We start from the raw sequence: 6,646 nt of genomic DNA, 5'->3' as shown, positions 1-6,646 counted from the left end.
ACTCTTGCCGATTTGTTGACACGGCTGTAGAAAGGAAACGGTTTTCAGTACATTAAAATATTACAACAGGTATGTGTGCTGGAATTTCTAGCATTTTCTGCCTATAACTGGCCAGTGAATCTCTTTGTAACTGACTGGTAAGTCTGCCTTGATCTGGCTGGTAGATCAGCCACAATTTATGACTGGAGGGAATTGTCCTTTAGTCTAGTGGTTGAAGCGTGGACCGTTGGTTCAACTCCCCAGCTGGAAAGGCCCATCACATGTCAAGATGTCGAAGGCGCCCAAGCGTGAGAACACGCCAGCCAGTTTCACACCAGTCTACTTCAATCCAGCTATGAAAGCTTAAGTCCAAGGAACAGACAGTCCTTTTCACCCGCGTAAATGTCCGTTTTTTTTGTACTACTACTTGTGCCGTTAGTTTACCGTTATGTCATCGGCTTAAATATATGCATGCATGTATTGTTGTAATGTAATAACAGAAATAATAATAGTAGATACTGTTCATAATTTGCTGCGTTGTACTCTAATGAGATACACTTGTGTTGCGGAGTTGAATTTGCCCAACAAGATGGTAAGTAAGGAAGAGAAGTCAACTATTTGTGTCATTGCGCACAGTGTTTATGCAGCAGTGCTGATGTTTAACTGCGAAAGGACAAATGGGTGTGTTGGCATTTAAGCGAATAAGTCGTGAAGTTTCTATTTTTTGATCTGAATGACACACCTGGAGTTTAAACTTACGTTTTAATGTCAGCTATATCATTTTACCAGCTTTTGTTTTTGTATGCATATAGTTATCCCACCATTTTTCATCATCTTTTAGAGCGCCAAATATTAGAAATAATACTAATCCAAAGGTGTAGTTTTGTCGAAAATGATTTGCCTGTTTTGACAGAAACAGTTTGTTTTAACTGTATCATGAAGTGCTCGGAAGAAAATTTTCTATGTATGGAAATGCAATAATTTTTTTTGTAATAACGACTTTTTATCTTCCTCTAAAGTACAATAGACTTGAGGGGTTTTCCACGTCTTTTCATTGAAAATCGTTATGCTGACATAAAATTTAGATATCAAACTGCCTTTACGTTGGAAGTTCTGTTTCTCAATATGTAATCTATGATATTTAGAATTGCTCTGAATGGCTTAAAATAGCCACACCTGATCCGTTCGTTTTGTTCTTTTCGGCTGTACGTGCAAATGTCTGGTAGCAAATGGCGGGTGGTTGTAGGCTTCCCCTATCATAATGCTGGTCGCCGTCGCGTAAGTGAAATAAGCGTAAAACACCAATCAATCAAATCAAATCAAAGCAATTAATTCTTTACTTCATTGTCTCTTTGGCCGTCTTGACAGTAAACGGTTGACAGCTTTCGTGAAGCAGTTTGCAGCCTTACGTTCCTATTGTCCTTATCAATATGGCCAACAAGTTTGTATGTCACACGTGGGAAAGTTTACAGTAACTTTGCCAAAGGACAACCTGATGAACACAGTTCGGAAACATGTTTAATTTATTCTCCCTGTACATTCCTTGCGTTTCTACGTCATCTTAGAAACCTGTTGATTAGCTCTCCTTGCATCAGTCAGAACTTCCAACCTTATGTTTTTTTCTGGTTATTTAGAGGTGTCTGTCCACGGATTGTTGACGGAGAACGTCAACTTTCGTTGACACCTTGTATTCGAATGTTTGTTTCAAAACCTGTGTTTCCAGCCAGCAAAAATTCATACCACCGTTTTTCACATTAGAATACGATCTAAAATGTTGCATTCCTTGAAAACCTCACATTCTGATCACAAATGCTACATCAAATGCTACAGTTTGATCACTGAAGTAGTGATCCAGAGGTTGTCGCCGTGGAACACTTGTATTTCCATTGGTTGTACACATACGAAAAGACCAGCCTCGATAGCACAGCTGGTAGAGCGTCCGCTTTGGGGTGAATTCTGAGTCAAGTCACACCTAAGACCTTAAAATAGAAAGTGGTATCTTGGCGTTCAGCATGAAGGGGATAGTGCAACGACTGGTTGATTCGTACCAGGATAACGGCTAGGGCGGGGCGTCTTACTGGCAATCCGCAAGGCGTCTCAGTGAAGCAGCACTAGATAAAAGAGCGGTGGAAATCCGTCCTGCAACATGGAGGCACATTACATACACTCTAAGAACTCATTCTTCTATATGGCTGAAAAACTGTGAGTGAATGAAGGCTTGGGGTTTAACGTACTTAACAATTATTCATATGACGACGAAGGAGTCCTTAGCGTGTATATTCGATGCAGGGCGGATTTCCACTACTCTTTTATCTAGTGCTGCTTCACTGAGACAACTTGCCGAAAGCAAGTAAGCCGTCCCGCACGAGCCGTTATACTGATACGGGTCAACCAGTAGTTGCACGATACCCTTCATGCTGAACGCCAAGCCGAAGCGAACGCTCTATCAATTGTACTAACGGGGCCGGTTAAAAAATTGACCAGTTGAAAAATTGGCCGTTCTTAAAAAAAGTAAGACGTGAAGAAAACACTCACCTACTCACACACGAGAATGACGAGACTTAAGCACCGTAGTAAACCTTTAGAAAATTGTTGTGTTATATTAATCTGTAAATTGCATTTAAACATGTTCTGTTCTTCCTTTTAATCACCCCACCCACCCCCACCCTCCCCCAAACTTACCTAACGTAATTGCTGACGTAATTGTTTTGACAACAGTGTTAATTTCAACAGCCAAATCCAAATCAACATGTTGTAGGACGAAATGGAATATAAGATTTACAGCATACAGAGCGGCGACAACAGAGTGATAATTCACAATGATCAAAGATAACCTGTGAATTACGGCCTCATTTCAATTTGGGTCAGACACGGGTTTCTTTAAAATGTTAATAGAAAGCAAATGCAGAATGAGAAGAAATTCTTGCATGACGCATTTTGTACCCATGTCTTGATTATTGTATCAGTTCACCTAGGTTTAGAATAACATGATATGAATGGTAATATTAGTTATGGAAATTGCTGGAAATATCAGTTGGATTTCAAACCCGAAATGCAACTCCAAATAGACAGTTATAACAGCAGTTTCATGACAAAGGTTCTTACAGGTATTTACAGAGAAGGCGTTTAATGCTTATACAAGCCCAGGGTTGTAAGTGGTATGACTAAAGAAGCTATCTCTATGCTAGGATCTATTTCACGAAGCTAGCTTTGCCTTAAGCCAAGAATTAAATCTGGTTTCAACAATGACTTGTGAACTCAAGAAGTTGAAATGAGCATTTCAAGCGAGCGCTAAGTGCTGAGTTAAAGGGAATGAACATACATGTATATACAGTTTAAGCCTTAGGCGTCGTTAGAAAAACCTTATAAATTGTATGTAACAGTATCTTCACTTACGTATGTAAGAACTTTAACACCCTAAATCACCGGTGGTATAACATGTGTTTCATGTCAGATTTGCTTTCTCCTGCACAAGGACTTGCGTGCATCATATGATTACAGCTCACTAGTATTGTCCTTCAGACCTGTAGGTCAGGAGGCTTAGAGCAAGTTGCACGACGTTATTGGCTATCCATTGCCATTATGTTCCGTAAAACCCAACTAACGATCCACCGATTTGTCTGCCTGTGATCTTAATTACATTTAATTTAGTTAACAACAGTGAATAAAGAAATTTGCGGATACAGTTTCGAATAGTCATTTGTCTGAGGCTTCTGCCATTTTTATGAGAAAAGCTGACGCAGTTTGAACTTTGAGTCAGGTTCTGCTTATTGTGAGGATTTTGACTACCAATTCTGAGTAATATATATATACACTGATTTGTGGGAGTGGATCTTCAACGTATTGAGTTGTTCCAGCTGTTTCGTGGGAGTGGATTCTCAACGTATTGTGTTGTTCTGGCTGATTTGTGGACGTGGATCACAAACGTACTGTGTTGTTCTGGTTAATTCGTGGACGTGGGTCACAAACGTCCTGTGTCGTACTGGTTGATTTATGGACGTGGATCACAAACGTACTGTGTTGTACTGGTTGATTTGTGGAAGTGGATCACAGACGTACCCTGTTGTACTGGTTGATTTGTGGAAGTGGATCCTCAACGTACTGTGTTGCACCGATTGATTTGTAGAGTTGGATCACAAACGTACTGTGTTGTACTGGCTCACTTGTGGAAGTTGATCCTCGACTTACTCTATTGTACTGGCTGTAAAGAATAAGAATATGGAAGGACGTTTGCATGGCAGAGTTGCTCCTCGTGGCATTGTGGTACATTGTAAACAATGCTATAGACGTGACTGAAGTTAAGCAGACGAAACAAGTTTTTAATTTTATTTCATTCATAAGAATTACAACAAAATGTTTTACGCTAATTTATGGGAGGAGGGAAGAAAGAGAAAAGTGTCACATGCAAGAAAGTTAACCAAACATTATGGGTGAATATATAATCAATCGCACAATCTGTTGTACATTTAAATATGAGAAAAACCCTCAAATTTACCCGTGCTTTTGTCTCCACAGGAGATAATCTCTCTGCCTTCATATTTCTGCATCCACACTCCAATATCTGAATCAGTTTTCAAGAAGTGTGATTTCCACAGAATACATATTTAGTCTATAAGATATTTAGAGCATATCATTTTCCATCAGCTATAAACAGGGATATCCAGAAAAGCTTTGCCCGGACGATTTTTGTGGTCGGTGCAGAAAAAGTATGAATGAATGACTATGGCTTAACGCCAAATCGGCAATATCTCAGCCATAACGTGGCGACACCATGCAGAAAAAGAAGAAATGATAATGCATTCCCAAACCAACTTAACTAACCAGAGTTCATTGATCAATGTAGATGCAAGATTCGGATTTCAGCCTGTGTCATGGGCTTACAAATGGGATTACGTAAGTTAACGCAACACAACACGAGATTGTAACAGCACGAGAATATAAACCCTCTGTATTCAGTTAATATTCTTGTATTGGTTTAAGCAATAAATACACACTACCAGAATAAAAAAGTAGCTGTTTAACTGTTTCGCCCATTAATGACTACACGCCAAGTCAATCGAAGAAAGAAATTAGAAAATACACGTAAGGAGCAAGACGAAAATATTTCGTTTTGTATCTATATAAATAAACTCGTTTTTCTCCACTTCAAAAATAGTTTCCTAAGCTATTGACATTAATTTGGTTCTAGGCTCATCGTGCAACTAATATATGCAAGTATAAGTTGAATAAAGACAAAGTAACCTCTACTGTGGTCACCTCTGTAATCCGAGAGCAGTTTTTGTAGATATTTGTTTTCAATTCTATCATTTGTCCATATTAGAAAAGTCCTACTTTTACAACTATGTGTATGCACATACATATTTTGCTGTGATGGCTAAGCAATTTTGTTTCAAAACCCGAACAGGTGAAAACATGCAGCTGCAGTCGTAAGACAGGCAAGCCTACATACAAAAGACTTACAGCATAGCCTGTAAAACCTTAGCAGTGATAATGGGCAGATGATCACACGTAACCGTGGAAATACGTCCTGTGTTTTATTCTAACTCTTCGTATAAATTCTTAAAATAGCAGCATATAATACGACCCCTAGCATAAGAGCTCTAGCAGAATTATATAAAATGCAATTTATTGGCCGTCACCGGTCTAGATTAACTAAAATCCTGTGGTGTTATTTAAGACACAATAATATTCAAAAAATGCACAGACATATTATTTTGTTTTACGAATTTTTCAACGCTATCGATGTACCTGGTATAACGCTTAAAACAAAGTTTATTTTACAGTCTGTCTAACACAGGGATTTATCCTGATACCCATATTCACGTGCCGTGGTACAATTTAACATCTATAACGAGCTATGTGAGCTTGCGAATTTAATCGACGAGTGACAAAATGAGGCCTCCAAGGCAACCCTATAAAACGTGGCGGAGCAAGTACCGTCATATTAATCTCTATGTACAAATTGTCGACTTCGAACTCTTTTTTTTCATTGAAGGTACAAACAGTTCTCCATTATCATGTGACTTGTGAAAAAAATGCTAGGCAACTTTCACTGACATTATTTTACCAACCACTTGTCTCACCGTGTTCCAGAGTCTCAAATAACAACTCTTTCCTTCAGAAAATTTTCAAGTTCAAAAAAGTTAAACTTATCAATTTCCTCCGTCGTTAATCTTCTCCAACTTTTAGACAGCTAACATTTTTGACAGGCCACTTGACACACTAGGTCTTTGTTAACTTTAGCGATAAAAGAGTTCGAATTCCAAACTTCCATGTTGAAGTGATTCACGTAAATTATATTCCGTGTTTTTTTTATTTGCAAAATATACTGTACGTAGTAGAATCTTCCACACATTGTTATACATATGTAAATGGTGGACTGGTCACCGAGGAGGAATAAGTAGGGCTGATAGATCAGAAAATGTTATATTTAATATGTATTTTGTGTTTATCATTCTGCTAAAAAAATGTTTCTCGTTTTAGATTTATGGACGGAAGAGACCGGAATTAACGGATTGGGCCTCCGCACTTAGCCAGGTAGACTACTCGACAACCTACTGACGTAAATCTTCATTTATATCACCGAAAGGAAAAAATCAAGTTTGACATCGCGGATGAAATGCCAATCGATTTCCGGTAAGAACCACGCTAAAATACAGTGAGCAAT

Source organism: Liolophura sinensis, chromosome 2 (genome assembly GCF_032854445.1).
Source record: "Liolophura sinensis isolate JHLJ2023 chromosome 2, CUHK_Ljap_v2, whole genome shotgun sequence".
In the NCBI taxonomy this organism is placed as follows: Eukaryota; Metazoa; Mollusca; class Polyplacophora; order Chitonida; family Chitonidae; genus Liolophura; species Liolophura sinensis.
The sequence above is the reverse complement of the archived record's forward strand: the minus strand, read 5'-3'. Positions refer to the sequence as shown.